Source organism: Nipponia nippon, unplaced genomic scaffold, assembly GCF_047370975.1.
Source record: "Nipponia nippon isolate SJK-2023a ecotype South Korea unplaced genomic scaffold, ASM4737097v1 scaffold_2, whole genome shotgun sequence".
Taxonomy (NCBI): domain Eukaryota; kingdom Metazoa; phylum Chordata; class Aves; order Pelecaniformes; family Threskiornithidae; genus Nipponia; species Nipponia nippon.
This window is the reverse complement of record NW_028262336.1, coordinates 8,157,988-8,175,129: the sequence shown is the minus strand read 5'-3', so window position 1 is coordinate 8,175,129 and position 17,142 is coordinate 8,157,988. Positions and strand designations below refer to the sequence as shown.

Below are 17,142 nucleotides of genomic sequence, written 5' to 3'. Positions count from 1 at the left end.
ACCGTCAGGGGCTCTTGTCAGTCGGGCCGCGCCCCTCACGTTGGTTTGCCGCCTCCCACCTCGTGTGGTGGCTTCTCTGGTTCCAGCCTGCTCTAATGTTAACGCCATTCCTGCACATAGGCAGTCAGAAAATTGATTTAAAGCCTGTGCCTCCCATTCCCAAAGGAGAAGCGAGGGTTGAGGACAGCAGAAACTCCCCACAGCCCAGTCAGCTGAGGAGCATTTATGGAAACACAATGCGTTTGAGGTTTCTTGGGTTTCGGAGATACAGCCTAGGGCCTTCACTTCTGCGTGCCAGCCCTCGGTGCCCCTTTGAGAAGGATCTGGGTAGCATTAGCTCGCACAGATGCGGACAGTGCTGGAAGGCCAAAAATGAGGGGGGCAGAGGGGAGGGCTCCACTCTCAGCTGGAAAGAAAATATCGCATCCTGTGAGGGGAGGCTGCTCAGAAAGAGAAGGAAGGCTGCTCCAGCACGCACCACGGGAGGCTCAGGACCTTTCAGATTTCCCCATGTGGAGGCAAAATTGAGGCCACTGTAAGTTTAAAAAAATAAAAAGGGGAAAAAAAAAATGTCTGTTTTGAAGTTAAGGTTCTTTGGTCTTAAAACCAAAAAAACCCCACCTGCAAAAAATACTACTGTATATGGGTATCTAGTATAAGGAGAGTAACCAGTCTTGTAAAGTTGAAAATCTAAAACCCCAAAACTACCAAAAAAATACCAAATGCTTTGGTGGGATGTGAGGAAAGAAATATCATGTGAGGAAAGAAATGATAAAACTACTGTACTCAACAGGCAGGGAGTTCAGAAGGCAAACAGCTGAACGGAACAGCTTTATCATTTCTTTCCAATGTATTCTCCCCGACCCGCTTTGTTTAGCACAAAGGTTTTTCAGGGTGAGTCTTTTTGATCTATTTGTTACATCCCCTAGCATGGTGGAGCCCTGACTCATGATCAAAGATTTAAGACAAAGAGCAGCAGCTCCTGAACCTGAAGGCTTGTAAATTGTACATATGGCGAAGCTGACTCTGGACTCCTGCTCCAGTCCCTTTAATTAACTCTTGTTTACACAGATCATTGGTATGTCTGGAAAGATAACCATACTACAAATTTTTCACCTCCCTCTCCTGGCTGCAGAAGCATCCAAGAACATCACATACAGTAGATTAATGAATTTATCCTTACAAGCACCCTGGCAACATCACTCTCATTTTAGAGGAAATTGAGGCACAGAGAAAGTTGCGGGTGTAGCATTTCAAGAGGTTGCTCCTGGCCAGATTCTCAAGTGTCTTCCCATCACGATGGAGGCAAGCTGGAGAGCTTGGTTCCCATCCGGGCACCTCAATGAGAACCAGATTTTCATGAGTGCTCAGCACCCAGTAGCTCTCACAATGACACTTGCAGCCAAATTTTCTGAAAAGTTCCTTTGATCGTCTGGCCACTGCCTCAGTGGAAGTGGAGAGCTTTTGAAAAATCTGATCCTGTTTGTGGGTGCTGAGCACTTTTCAAAATTCTTGCTTAAGCAACCTGGCCAAGGATGCAGACTAAAATCTGAGCAGAACCCACTTTGCCTAATCCCTAGGCCAGTGATTTAACCACAGGCGTATCCTTCCATCTTCAGCAAAGGAAGAATAGACACTAGTTGGGGCAGGAATCAAAATGCCAAATAACTGCCAGTACCCACACCTGCCAAGAAAAATGCCCGGATACTTGTGGGCAAACCAGACAGCCACATTTTGGTACTTTCCTGAGAAAGGATTATTTCTAGTAGCCGTGCCAGAGTCTGGCAACCTGGATTATGCTCTTTCCAGATGTACCTATTTCTTTCTGGGCTAAAACTCTTGTGAACATGCCCTCACACAGGCACACCCTCCCGACTCTTCAGAAAAAAAAAAACAGCAGCTATCCAAACACTGCACTGTCTCCATTATCCCTAGAGCGCCAAGCATGCTTGGGCAAGACAAGGCTATTTTGTGTAATGATTAAGAAGCAGTGGTCGCGTCAGTGAAGATTCTTGTTTTCATTGAATATTTCATTCATTTCTGAACATAAGCAACCACTTAGCTGCAGTTGTGCTAGATGCAGAGGAGGAAACACATGCTATTCTTGGCCAGACTTTACCTCTGTGGGAAGCAGCAGCCTCCTTACAGCAGCCTCTGTAGGCTGCATGAGTTCATTACATTAGAGATTGTCCTGAACATCAAGCAAGGACCTGCCTCCAGATTCTGAGTACCCCAAAGTGTGAATGCATGCAAAACCCCCAAAACCCAGCCTGCATCCTGGTTTTATGCTCTGTTTGTGTGAGATCCATTTGCAAATGACAGTTTCCAAAGCCATGAGCTCAAGGCTAGCTTAGACATTCCTCTCCAAGCTAACCATATCTATTCAACTGCCGCTCAAGATACTGCTCTCTGCGTCACTCAGCATCAGCTTGTGGGACTGTCTATCACAGGACTCCATCTTGGAGTCCAGCTTTCATTAAGTGCTCTCTGTCTCACCTCTGTCGCCAGCTTTCAGACCACCTCCTAAGTCAGTATCTGACCAGTCTGGTAATAGGAAGATAAGGCATCCAGTTGGTAGTGTGTTTTAAGGGAGCATAGCTATCGCATAACTATTGAATGAAAATGTTTACAGAAAAATAGTTTTGTAAAACAGCTCAGACTAAGCTGTTGCTGAGGACTGAGCTCAAGCTATATAAGCCAAAAAATGCAGCTGTATCTTTTCTAGCTACAGCTAGAAACAGCTAAGTGTACTGGAAAAACCTTGGGGGGGGGGGGGGGGGAGGGGGCAGCAGCAGCAGACACCTAACAGAGGATTACACCTAGAAGCCAGTGTGAACATCTGTTTTCTGCTCTGTTGGGTCTATACCCGTAATAACACAAGGAAAGCGATGGCTGTAGTTTGTGCTTTAATTGTTGAATGGCAGTGCTTTCACTCAATTCGGACATCTGTAACGACAACTCCAGTCAGAAGCTGGACTTCAGAGCAATACCCCCGTCAAATATTACAGCCTCAGCTTTACAAAAAGAAAAACTGAGGCAGAAGGGGATGAGCTCATGCAGCTTGTTTCTGCAGACAGTTAATTGCACGTGCTTTAAGGTACCTTGTGACCTAAAAGGTTATAGGGAATATCACTGGAGAAACTTGGATTATGATGAGTAATTTTGTGGGCCTTCATGTTTTTGTCAGCAAATTTATAACTACAACTTTTCACTTTTTCCATCTTGCAGATTTTTATTTATTTTTAATTCTCTTGTTCTGTTCTTGGAAGAAGCCAAGGCATTTCTGTGGAAAAGCTAGGGTCTATTGAGGGCCCAGGTGAAGAAGTCTGTCTTAAGTGTCATCTCCTCTAAACCCAAAAACTAGCAACATTTCAAAAAAAGGTCATAGTTTGGAGAGTAGCAAGGTGATCAGGACACAGCCTGTTGCTAAAGGACCGGAAGATGTGATGCTGCAGCAGAGGTATCAGAAAGGGCCCATGGAAAAGGCTGGCAGGCTTGACAGTCCACCCTGATGTGACTTTGAAACAGAGCAAATGGCAGGAAAGGGTGCTGACATTAATAAATGTTGATGTGCAGAAGATCGACCCTTCTGCACAATTGGCTTGCTCCAGAGCCAAGGTCTTCTACTGTGGGGCTGTTGCATTTTCCTTCTAGGCCTAGACACCCTGGAACTAACTTTCCCACCTGGTCTTAAGTGTGGTTTGGGGCTTGTTTCTTTGGTATTAACAAGGTAGCACAGAGACTTAAAGGTGGAATACTCACCTCCCAGGTAATCAGTCTCATTATGAGATACTGTTACTCTGGGAATGTTATGTTTCTCTCTAGTTTTGTCCAGAAATGCACTCCAGGAACAACTAATGCATGTGTTTCCAAAGAGCTGTAGTTTTGAATTGACATATTCTGAAAAAAGTTTTGATCAGAAATTCTTGCTTATTTCTTTGGGAAATAATTAGAATCACTTAAAAGTGGAAAAAAAAAATCCACTTCCAGAAGGGGACAGTCAACATTTCCCAAATCATTCTTGTCTTTGTGCCCATGAAAATGGTCACTTGAAATCACTGCCTACTGTCTTATAAGAACTTGGGTCTCATTCTTAACCCAGAGAAGCATTAGAGAAAATTGTACTTCTGGAAACTACACAGTTCAGTGTCCCGAAACAGAGAAGTTTTCCAGCCTTTACAGATTCACCCATGACAAAGCAAAACACCCGCCAAGCCTGACTGAATTTACACAGCTAAGTAAATCACTTAAGTGTTTAAATGTCATTGTGAAAGTGAAAAGACGAAATGTGCTGTGTATCATCTCTACAAAACCAGAAGTAGTTATATTATAAATAAACAGAGTTTGCTTAGTATTAGGGACATAGGAAATTCCATTCAAGAACAGACAAATGGCACATCTTGTCTGGTATCCTGCATCTGGCACAGGCCTATAGCAGATGCTTAAAATACTTGGCTCTCTTGGTCCCACAGTCTCCCCTGTTCCACCTACCACCAGTGTTATAAATCACACAGTTTTCCTAACCTCTGGTGAAGAGTCTCTTTCCTGCTCGCTTGTATAACGTGGGAGGTGGAAGCACAGGCCAGGGGAATACGTATTTGCCCTGTGTGATACTTATTACAGTGGCTGGTACCGAATTTGGCTAAACTGGGGTTCTGACTGTTTCAGAACATATATGGTATTACTGCCTGTATTGCCTATGTAACCAAACAAAGCAGCACATAGGTGAGGACTATACTTGGCTCCAGAGAAAGGGGGAAGCAAACCCCTTCTCACCCTCATTTCCACACAGCCAGCAAGTGTACCTACAACTAGCCTCTTATTAATCAGCTGCCATCTTTCTATCAAGGCACTGCCACCTAATTGCTCCTTACTGCTCAACAGCGTATATATCCTGGTGTGGCTTTCTTACTAACTTTTACAGTTTAATGCGTGATGACTGAAAATTGAATGAGTTTATTCTCTATCAAGCAGAGTTCCCACAGACCATGTCTACAATCTCATTCATAACCAACATTAAATTCAATGGCACAGTCGGTTAAGGGCCTCTAAAACAGACAAATGAAAAATCCAAACCTTTCCCTTTGAAAAGTTAAAGTTTAAAAAAACCCTTTATATTAATTACATTACACCCTCTTTGTGTTCCTCCGTGAAATATAACAGGATTTTAAAAAGGCTAAAGAGAACTTATGGCTATAGGTAACTACCACGTAAGGTCCTTTCACATGTCATCTTACAGAAACAACAGAAAGAGAGGGGTAGCTATAGAAATTATGACACTTCATGTCTAAGCTGTATTCTTAAAAAAATTAATTTGCAGGAAAAAAAATTAAGTGTTGTTCAGTTTGAGCATATCATCTCTACAGTTGCTGAACACTGCTCTTAGGGAATAACCTGATAAAACTTTACATATTAATAAGGGAAAACTGAATCCTGATGGTGTGCCTAGGCTGTTGGATATAGTTTCAGATGCCAGCTTTCTCCATGCTCAAGGATTTTCTGATTTTGGTTCCATCCTCCTGAATATAATGTTCAGTGTCAAAAGTCCGAATCTAAAGCAGACCTTTGATCTAGCTACCCCAAATTTGTGTCCACAAAGAACAAGATTTTGCAGTATCAATCTGCTTGAAAGAATGGACACATTAAAGCTACTACAGTACCTAGCAGAAGTTTGCATCCTTTAACATATTCCAAATCAACCATACATTCAGGGATGGCCAGGCTTAAAATTAGCAGGAGCTCTGTGACTTCCTGCACTTCTGTCCTGTTGTACAAGAGGAATGACTTTCAGAATATCCATCTTATTTCAGTCAGGAACAGAAGTAGAGGTTTTCCAAGGCAGACAAATGAGTCAGCCACTTGTTCCAAATAAATGGAAATGGTGTTCCAAGTTTCCTAGACAGCTTTAAAAACTACATAGAGCAATTCAGCTGCTTAAGATAGTGTTCTACGCCTCACATTTAAGGACACAAAATCACATGCTTTTTATTCCAGATGTAAGTTGTTTTACCCACAGCAGTCCAAAGCCATCTCATTTTGTCTCTGTCCTCGACATACATGCTACTCATCTTGCTTGTGCCATTCCCCAGAACAAAAGTGGCACTCTTCAGAGTAAAGAGCAGCAGCTGAGGTTCCCAGACTGCCACGGGTATCCTAAGTAATACTGAACTAAGTGTCTTAATGTTCATGATTGCGTTTGCCCATTTATATAATGAGGATGTTAATATTTTGCTTTCTGAGGAGGAATGTTGTAAACCTTAATTAATATATCAGTGACAAAAAAGGCATGAGTTACAACTTTAACTGTACAGTAAAATAGAACATCTACGTGGATAAATAATTACAAGAGGATATATAAAACTATAAAAATAATTTTGTTACTGCAAACCTTGCCTTAACAAGAAACATAACTCCTTCCTCCCTCAAGAAAGCTGAAAACAAAGACATGAGTCAGTGTATAAGTGTCATGGTAAATTTGTTCTTTTATAACATGTAGTAGTTCAGCTTTGAACTTTTGATTTTTGGAAAAGGCAGAGCGGAAAAATGTTTTCATGGGAGAGGAGTGTACATTCCAGAGCTGTCAACTGTTACTCGTTTATGGGGCAGGGGGTGTGAGGGGGGAGCTACTTAGTTTTTAGGCTTTGGTTGATGCAATTTGTTGTTGTCTGGTACTTTGTGATAAACCAAAGAGTTTGCTCTGTACAGTGAAATATTTCAATTTTCTCTCTCATTTTTCCAGCTTTTGCTTGTTCAAAACCCAGAACAAGCTTGAAACTGACTGCCGTTGAGGAGAGAAAAATTAGCTTTGTAGGAATAAAAAACGTGATCCTTTGTAATATATAAAGTAGTCCAAAGAGAAAATAACTCACAGTTTACTGTGAATTATAGAGCTACACACAAGCATAATGGAGGAATGCAGACAATATTACTCAAAAATAAAACAGAACAAAATGTGAGCCCTTCGTGGTGTCTTTGTAACCTGAGCAACAGTTTTAAACACAACTTTCCTGTGCTGTTTCAGGTTTATTTAACATATTAACATTTGATTACGTAAAAAAAATATTAAAATAGGAAAATAAAATAAACTTTATGTGCCTTATTTATTCAAGGAAAGTAAAAAATATTTCTCTGCTGTCCTACATATTTTGAACAGTATTAACATATATGCTTTCCTCCCTTCTCTTTCTAGAAAGAGAAGAAAACGCAGGTTGTCAGAATCCTTCAAATTCAATACTCAGCACTGTTATATCTCTTCATTACTGGATGTTGAGTCTGGATATCAGAACCAGTACAGTGAAGTACTCTCCTGCTAAGCTGAGGTAATTTTCTTCCTAACAATTTAATTGTTTAAAGCATTACAAAAGATGCCCTCCCACCCCCCTATTCCCTGCCAATAAAAACACTTCTGGACAGAACATTATACTGTGCAATATAGCATCAGCTGACATGAAAGACATGAGAACTGATGCTTTTGCTAAAAGGCAGAGAGATTCAGGCCCCATTTATTAATATAAATTTAGCAAGAGCGCATTATTTAAGATGACCACAGTGAACTGGGTTTGCAAAGCAATTGCAAGTGTCAGCTCCTTTCCCTTCATAGAGGGACTAGTGACATGATAGATGCAGCATCCTGGATTCATGGCCTGTTAAAAGACTACTGCACGACCATTATGGATATGTCAGAGACTGCATTCTTTGCTGCATTGGCATTAAGAGCTAAAGTCTTGAGGACAAAGAGCATAATTAATGAAAAAGTCTAATGCTGAAACAATGCAATTAACAAGTCTTTCAAAGTTTAATTTCCTGGGGAAAATTATTGCCATTGAAAAGATCTATCTTGTGAAAAATCTTAACAGACAAAGGCTAGAAACTACATGAAAATACCAGCCCCAAGCCAAAGATGAGGAGAGAACTTCTCCATTCACAAAGCCAGAAGATGTCAGGGTATTATTCTGAGAGAGGCAGGCTTTGCCAAGGACATTAACTGCTTTTCAGACACACATTGAGCTAAGTTTCTACTTAGTGGGATGGGCATCCATATAGTAGGTTATTTCATAAATATTATTCACTCAGCTTGAAAAAACTGAATTTATGAAAGCCTACCAGTCACTGGTTAATAGTGTCATGTTTTCCCCTCAAGAACAGAACTGCACACAGTGCAGGCCTGATGTAGTCACAGGATGTTACAGGAACATGCAACTTAGGATGCAGACTGAAAAGCAATCAGTTGCAGAATTGTATTCCATAAAAAAGCAGGTGGCTGTGAGGCTGGCTACTGGCCCGTAAGGATGCGGAGATGCAATTAACTTCAGAACTAGGGTATATAGAAAACATTTTCAGAAAGTTTTCTACCCTCACACGGCTTTAATGTATCCCCGCCTTTCCTGGTATATCAGTAATCAAGATATTGTCAGTTTTCTGTCCATTGCCCTAATAGAATTGCACGCCTTTCACAGTATATTAACATGAATCTTAAAGAAGCTGCAGTTCTATTTTGTAGCTTCTTTTTCTCCCAAATTAAAAAAAAAAAAAAAAAAAGCTTCTAGAAATACACACCAATACAGCTGAATCAGAAAAACACAGTTAGTGTAAAGAATTAATTACTTTAAATAAGATTTATAAGTGTGTTACCATATAATCACCATTGCGGACAAGAGGAAAAGGAAAAAAATACAGGGATAGGTGCACAGGAAGATCAGCTTGAGGATCGATATATTCTTATTAGTATATCTAACAAAGCTGCCTCAGGCTCCACATTTGCTTTCAAAGTAATAGAATTCTGTTACAGGACAGTAACCAACGTGGCACATAATTCTTTGAGGTCATTTAAAGCCTGCCTGTTAAACAAACATTACTCTAATTTTTTTTTCCAAGGATTCATAATATTTCCTGTATACTTTCAGCAATTTTTGTCCTATCTGTCTCCTAAACTATCATTCTGAACCACTGAGAAATTGTTTGCCTAAAACCTGAACTGTTTTCAATACCTTTCTGTTATTAATATTCCTTAAGTTACATTTCAGCTTCCAATCAAGGCTTGCTGCAACAGTTTCTCTTTTGATGCAAGTCCACTGTACTGTACCTTGGATCTCAGCTAGAATGCACAGTATGTCATGTGAACAGTAAAAAACAATATAGCTCAACTTTCCCGAAGTAGGTTGAATCAGGAGTTTTAAGGATAATCAAAACCATATTTTTTACTAGCAAGCAGAGCCAATAAGTCATTGAAGCTATATAAATATATTCATACCCACATTGCACTTCATTATAAAAAGAATCTCACACCCAGGAACACAAAAATTCTTGCTGTGGAATACTGAATAATTGTGGAACAAATGAAAGGAAGAATACACTGAACTTTGCATGAAAAGCGCATCATAAAAGGGATCTCAGTAAAACAAGCTGAATCTTCAGACTTTTGTAAACTTTTTCTGACTTTCTTAGCAGACATTAGAAAACTTGAAGGACTTTGGACAGAGCAGTATTATTTACAGGAGAAGTATTTATTGCTTATATTCTTTAAGTGAAACTTATGTATGATTTCATATACAAATACATGCAAGCATGCAAGTGCATATATGGTTTTAGCAAAGTCTGTCACTAAATATTTTGGACCAACTTATAGCCTTCAGTAATGCCAGGTCCCAGTCAATTTGACATTTTATGTCAGCAAGTTATTCTACATGTGAGAATACCTCTGTGTAAATGCAACAGTATATTTCTTATACATGTTATTTATGTGCATGTGTCTTTACAGGACTTGTGTCTAGACCCAATCTGGATTTAGGCTGCTGTCACTGACAGCAGAATATAAATCTTTGTATCTTTCCTCTCTTCAAACTATTTCCCCCCACACACTTTTTTTTTTAAATACTGGCTTTCTTTTCACTGCAAACTACAAAGGCTGATTTATCAATATAAGTGGAAGTTATCCGAACAGCAGCCAACATAGAACACAGAGTCAATAGGAATGATTCATGGCATTTTTTTTTACAGTTTGTTGGGGTTTTTTTAATGCTCAGAGCCCATATAGGCAAGAAACTATTTCCCATACTATGAGATGGAACCATTGCTCACCCGTTTGTAGAATATAAAGCTGAGAAATGAAATTGAAATTATTTAGTCAGAACTAAATGCTTTGCTCATCTCAGAAAGATAGCACTGCACAGTTCAGCCAAATTGTGGCTACCTGAAAAAGGGAAGAATTTGATCACCTATGCCTGAAATCGCACATTTTTCATTTGTTCTAACCACAGCATAGGCACAGCTAAACTGAATGATTTCACCATGCTGAGTTATTTCCCACGTTCCTTTGTTACTCCAGCAATGTCAAAAAATGCAGGAACTGGGAAGTCATATGATCTGTAGGAAAGAGAATATTGTGGTTTCTAAGAAAAATATTTATGACCAAGCAAGGTATTTTGATTTATTAAACGATAGCTTCCCATCATAGCGTTTTTTGATATGGTGCTTGAAACCACAATGGTTGTATAAACCCAGGACCTTATTTGTTTAAAAGCATCCACTAGTGTTTTTCTTAATAGAAGTATCGGTTCATGACAATGCCAGGTTCATAGAAGCTCATCCAGGCATAAACTCTTGAAAAATTATTTTTTTCCTAGAGTGTCCATTAAGCCAGCGCAGGCACCGTGTCTCCCTGCTGGTCTTCTAACATTAGATTTATAGGATGTTATAATTAACAACAGGTGATGGACAGCACTACGTGCACAGCAAGCAAAGTGAAAAGACTGGCAGCTCAAAAGCCACTTGTGAATCATCAAAACTTTTCCCTGGATAAACTCAGTAGTAATCCTGGTAGGTTTTCTGGCAATTTTTTTTTTTTTTTTTTTTTTTTTAATTCCAGCACCACTACCCCCTTTCTCCTTTTTCATGTCAAAGATTAGGGACCATCTGTCTGTTTTTACAGTTATGTAGCTTTTCCACTTCTATGTTGACCTATCTATAAAATGAGACAAATTATGCTTCCCTACTGACAGGGGACTTCTTAGAGGAGTACAGACAAGTCCACACACAAAATTTTTAAAAAATGCAGATTTTTAAGAGACACTTATGTCTCCATTATTCCAGCTCTCTCAAACTCACGTTCTGTACAAATAACACAAAGGAAAAGAAAAGGTTCAAAACATATACAGCCTGCACAGCAATTTTAAGAAAAGCAGTTCTTTGGCTTAGGACTGAAGAGGAGAGAGGAAGACACTGAAAAACATGAATCAGCAAAACAAATATGTCCCAAATGAGTTTTCATTTGCATAGTTAAACAAATACCATTCTTTTTTTTTCTTCTGTTGTGAGAATATAAGTGAGGGAAAGGCAATGGTTTTGTTTAACAAAGCGAAGAAGGACTTGTATCCCAAATCTACCAATAGATCTAACTTCTATGAATCATTTCCAATGTACTAACCTGATGTGATCATGTTATTCATGAGTTAATTACATGTCATAACATGATTATAACAAAGGAGTACTTTTTTTTTTTTTTATAAAAAACTGTGGTTTGGATAATTGGCTACATACCCTCATTGACACTAGTAAATACTTTAAATGCATTAACTGGTAGGAAGATGTAAATAGGAATGTTAAAAAAAAAAAAAAAGAAAAATCAGTATTGTACTATAGAAAGGATTGGAGACTTTTTATGGATACATTGCACACTCTTGTCATTATAGTTCCCTGAGTTCCTGTAACAAATAACTCTGATAGGTGAAATTAATTTCTACTAAAGCCCATTTAGGGTGTTTCTTCCCTCCTTTTATCCTCCTGACCCCAAAATACATTTGAATCAGCAACCTTAAAGGTCTTAGCATTACTATATTAGAGAGCAATGACTATTATTCTAGCTTTATGTTACCAAGCTGCCAACAGGAACACATGGTGCTAGAAGTTTGAGTTCTTTACAGCGTAGCAAGCTAACATTCTCTGAGAATTCTTCTCACATTGACTGTGGAAAAACACGTTCAATTTTTCCTGAGCTTATGGGATCACTGTAGGCATGGACTGGATATTAGTACCTGGTAGAACCTAGGCTGTGACCACACTATATAGGTTTGGATATACTAACACATATACATGCACTTCCATAATGGAAAGTGATCTGTTTTAATGCCTGTCCTTTGCCTGTGATTCTACAATTGGACTACTTGTCTCAAATCCACTCGTGAACATTAAGTTGTATGTTTACTCAGCACAACCCAAACCAGCACTAAATTTTTAGATAACACTGCGTTAACTTCATTGTGAATTGGAGTCTCAACTGATTTTGTTAAACTGCTTTATTGTATAGCGGTGACTATAAAGTGAGATGGTTGCAATGGTGAATTTACCCTGCTTGTTGCAGAGTTTGCACTTCATTAAACTTCACATAGCAGTTCTTATCTATAACCGAGACACAAAGTTGCCCAGGGGAACAATTGTTACTCTGGGTAATTAATCAGAGGTGATGGGAAATTTTTCTTAGTGTTCTTGATAATCTCTAGGGCATCATCCAACTGTGAAATTTTGGCCTCACTGAAGTGGAAAGCAAGTTTCATCAGTAACTAGAATGGGCCAAGACATTTCTCACAAAGCACTTAACGACCTGGTGTCATCTGGCAAAGTTTCTCTGTGCAGTCTTTTTTCAGAGCTGGAGAAATAGTTCATTTCTGTTAAAGATTTCATATGCATACATAACAAGCCCCTTGTTTTGGTAATCATAGGCACAGTTTAAGGAAGGTTCTAAACATTCTTTAAGGTAAATACATTTTTAAAGGGCTTGAACCTATATTCAAATAAAGTTTCACAGCTCAGGGAACTTGAAATCACATCCTCAATAGGAAATTTGCGGTTTCGCATAGGCAGGGAGAAAATACATAAGACTGAAAATGCTTGGAGATTCAAGCATATAGCTTGAAACAGCCTGAATACTTCTACTTTGTAGAGTGAGGGTAGCCTCAAAGATAATTTTTTTTTATTTGGAAACAAAACAAAAAACACAAAAAAAACCCCCAAAAACACTCCCTCCATCAGATGCCCAAATTTAGAGAAGTGTTACTCAAAATAATAATCCCTTTAAAAAAAAAAAAAACACCTTCATCCAATAACATTTTATTTTCATGGTGGCTAGGCATATATTTTAAAATTTGTATACAAAGAGACCAAACCGAGATGTCTTTTTTTCTTACTGAAGTGCTTCAGGATAGTTAAACTTCTGCTGCACAAAAGTAGTAGGAACGTTTAGAAGACTGAAAATATTTCCAATTCAGAAGAAGAATCCTCCCCAACCCAAAGAACTATTCAAATATCCAAGCACAAAATAGACAGGTTTCTTAGAAAAAGATCAGTGATTTAGACAAATGTTAAACTGAGCTGAAACCAACTCAGCAATTTTATTTCCTCTATTCAGCTCTTTCAGGTGTGACTTTATTAATACTGAGTCTAAAAGATGAATTAGCACTTATATCACATTTTTTTTTTATCAACTATTCATTAGTTTAGCCATCCTTGTCCTAGAAACAATGTTTTTCCCAGCCACATCTATTTAAAACAACATTATTTTAAGACATATAAAATATAGAAAATAATTGAATCATGAAAAGTTATGGTAAATGGGACAAATGTTTACAAGCTAAATTAAAATTTTACTGATTTTTCATCTAAGTGTTGATACAACATACATAATATTTTCAAAGCAGTTAACTGCTGAACACAGATATTGATGGACAAGTTTACCCACGCTCATGAAGAGAGCTGCAACCTTCCTATTCCTTTTTTTGATTGACCCCGACTCACATTAAATTTGTCTTTATTAAGAACATACTATGTTGTTACTGAATACTCTTGTTTTGAGTGCATCGTACTAGCTTCACTGTAGCAGGAGCTAACTGAATTATTATTTTCTCAAATTACTTAATAGCATCATGAATTCTAGCATGGACGTTTCAAAAGCTTTATTTCTCATTGTGATGACTAACTCAAATTCTCCACAATAGATTCGCAAAGGGATTAGCAATTTTATGAATTTAGTAAAAGTAACTGGCTCTCAGCATTAATTGCAGCTTTGAAAGTCTATCATAAACAAGTCATTGTAATATCTCAGATCTGAAAGAGAACCCTTCTTTATAGGTAGGTACTTAGATGGACGTGGCTTCTTAGTACTGTTTCTTCTAAATGAAAGTTAATGCTGGTATTTTGCTTTTAGACTGAGCTATCTTACTTATTGAGTAATTTATAAAATAAGACATTTCTGGGGTCAAGTTACCATGTGTGCCAAGAAGGTCTACATTTCAATGCAGGACTTGGATGCAGCATTTGTACCCACATTATTCAGGCACATAACTTCTACTGAACAGGAGTCAGGCCACCCACTGCTTGTGTAAGTCTGAGTACAAATGTTGTGTGCCTCAATTCCTGTTTGTGAAAACATGCTGATGATACACCCCTTAACATAGGAGTTAGGATGATAAACTGATAACTGCTTGTGAAGTAATGACATGCTGAAGACTGCTTAGCAATATTCATTGAACTCAAGGATAGAGCTATATGAATTCTGTCTTAAAGAACTTACAGTCTTGCTACTTAACTGTAAGAGACGTTCACGTTGCTTGCCTGATCTGTTTATATGTCCTGTGATGCTGATTCAAAGCAGCTACAGTCAGTGGCGTGACTGTAGTTAATCTTTTATGTAATACATTTCACCCTGGGGACAGAATTAAGTATCTGCCGATATTTCATCTTTGATTTGTCAAACTGAATCTTTTATTTATGCAAGTGTACACATGTGCATGTACACATGCTCTTATATAAAAGAAGAAGTTTCTTTTGGGGGAAAGGCGCAATAAAACATTTCAAGTAAAATCAAAAGTCATATAGAAACAACATAAACTATGCTGTATTTGAGCTAAAGGAATAAGGGATAGGAAAGATGAAGGTTCTTTGCACAAGTAAATTACCTTAAACCTTGTAGGTGAATGGCACAACACAAAACCCGTAAAATCTACAGTTCAGCAAAAATATCCTCTGTGTTTCTCTTCCCTTATTAAACGAATGGATAGTACCAAGTGTGCTAAAGACATATAGGTAGTGTATGCTTGCCTTTAACAAACTCTGCTCACACTAACTCACATCCATAGAGATACTGGGACACTTGATATCATTGTATCAGGAAAAATCTGTGGTAGCGAGGGAATGAAGGAATTTACAACATCAAGGCTTTTCAAAGATTATTATCCAGACTTTACAGGTTTACTTGCAGAGAATTACTAATACCAGACAACCAGAAACTTAAGTATGACTGCCCCCAAAACTCTGCAGACATACACTGTAGAAACCAGCTGTAACTATTCATATTTGCCTGAGCTTAGCTCTACACCTAGCACTCACAGTTCTGGAAAGCAGAATTGTTACAGGAAAGGTCAGAATTTGTTGAGCCCTGGGACTGATGGACTAAAAGTAAAAATTATTAATATTATTTATTTAAAAAAAATAATTCCCAACTTACAGTATTTTGGAAATTAGTAAGAAAAAAAGCAGCTACAGAGATCTGGATTATTCATAGACTTAGACAAGTTAACGATGGAAAATAATTAGATCATCCAGCCCATTTTCCTGCCAATGCAGTATTGTTCCCTGCAGTACATTTTCTAGTGCTTAGTTTTTTAAGTCCCTTGAGAAGGGAGATTCCAGCATTTCTTTTGGACACATCCCGGCACACTCTGTCAGGGAGATTCGTCCTCCCTCTGTTCAGCCAAGCATTTCCCATCTCTTCTTATTTCCTCTTCCACTCAAGAATTCTTCCTCATCCTTGGTGCCAGGGCCCTTCAGGAATCCAGAGGGGACACTCTGTTGACAGGAACAGATATTCCCAGAATAGGATATTCCACGGTATGGAAATCCATAGCAGACAATTTTAGGAGCACATTCTAGTAGCCTCCTTTTGTTTACTGCTCTCTGTGTGCCAGATGGGAATAACGCATCTGAAAGGTGCTTGGCCACCTTTGAACATTTTTAATAGGATAATTCTTCAGTATGAACTTTGGGGAGAGTATCTGTTAAAACCAAGGCTTGGCTGCCTCACATCATGTTAGAAGGACTGCTGGAAGAGCATCCTGCAATGAAAACTGAGTTCACTATATACCATGTCACTAGCGATTTGTCCCTTTAAATAAGTGGACATAAGAGAGGCCTGAAGAAAGCACAGAAAAATACGGAGATGTTCTTGACCCAGTGGTGACTGAATACAAAACTAACCATCTGTGCTGTATGAATGTACTCAGAACAGTATCACATATAAGTACGATATTCACATGCAACAATTACAGTCATGCTATAGATGCAGTAGTCCACACCAACTCATTGCAAGCAGTTCTGTTAGTGACAGAGCGATTGTGGGAAAAGATTTATTACCATTCAACAGGCTGTGTGCAAAGTCAGCATCACGAAATCCTTATGTGTGTTTGTGAAAAGATCCCTCTGCAGTTCCCGCAAAAGCTGTGGTTCATAAGGAACCACAAGCCAAATATGACCTGAGTGTTTTTAGACATCTAAAGAGTCAGGTCAAGACAGGAATTTAAGTGTGGTTTGCTAAGTGGCAGTGTTAACCTTGTCAGGTTGAGTTATATAGCCTTCTAACATAGGCAGTCCAAGTCTGCTACCTTGATGAAAACACTGTACTATAGGTAATGATAAATATCATTCTTGAAGTAGAAGTTTAGCTTTGCCTTGAAAGGGCCTAGCCAGAGCACTGAGGAACATTTTCTTAGAACAACAAATGTTAAATATCTTTTTGTTCTTCAGATTTGATCAGGTGGACTTCTTAGTCATTGGTCCTGCAAAACAGTTTGCAGCAGGGAAGGATTAAGTTTCCATTACCTAATTCAAAAGACTGGCCAAATATAAAACAAAAACGATGAAAGAATTTGGTTGTAAGTCTGTCTCTCTCTTTGAAGGGATAGAAATATTCTTGGATGTGTCCTTTGTTTTGACACATTTATACCAATTACAAATCGAAGGGCAAAGTTGGAATATTATTCCCTCCAAACTGCCTCAGCCCCGATTTGTTCTAGCACTGTCTCTGACAGAATCCCTTTGACAGCAAAGGAACTTTCTCTTTTAATGTAATTGTTCTTGAAAGTGTTTAAGGCATCCAGA

The 17,142-nt window shown here is 38.6% G+C and overlaps 1 protein-coding gene and 1 long non-coding RNA gene across 4 annotated transcripts in view; one reads left to right on the top strand and one right to left on the bottom strand.

The window, feature by feature from the left end:
* Positions 1–17,142, top strand: part of COL8A1 (collagen type VIII alpha 1 chain) — a 93,701-nt gene that overhangs the window by 8,878 nt on the left and 67,681 nt on the right. The window contains exon 2 of one of the 3 annotated variants that reach the window (XM_087758328.1): positions 7,190–7,319. The exons of 1 other annotated variant lie outside the window; for it this stretch is intronic. The gene's annotated coding sequence lies outside the window, so the exon portion shown is untranslated. Of the gene's footprint in view, positions 1–7,189; positions 7,320–10,760; positions 10,816–17,142 lie in introns of those variants that run through there. One more of the 3 variants, XM_087758330.1, reaches the window with a different exon arrangement.
* The window catches only part of LOC148055641 (uncharacterized), a 228,534-nt gene that overhangs the window by 200,826 nt on the left and 10,566 nt on the right, over positions 1–17,142 (bottom strand). The window lies entirely within an intron of this gene.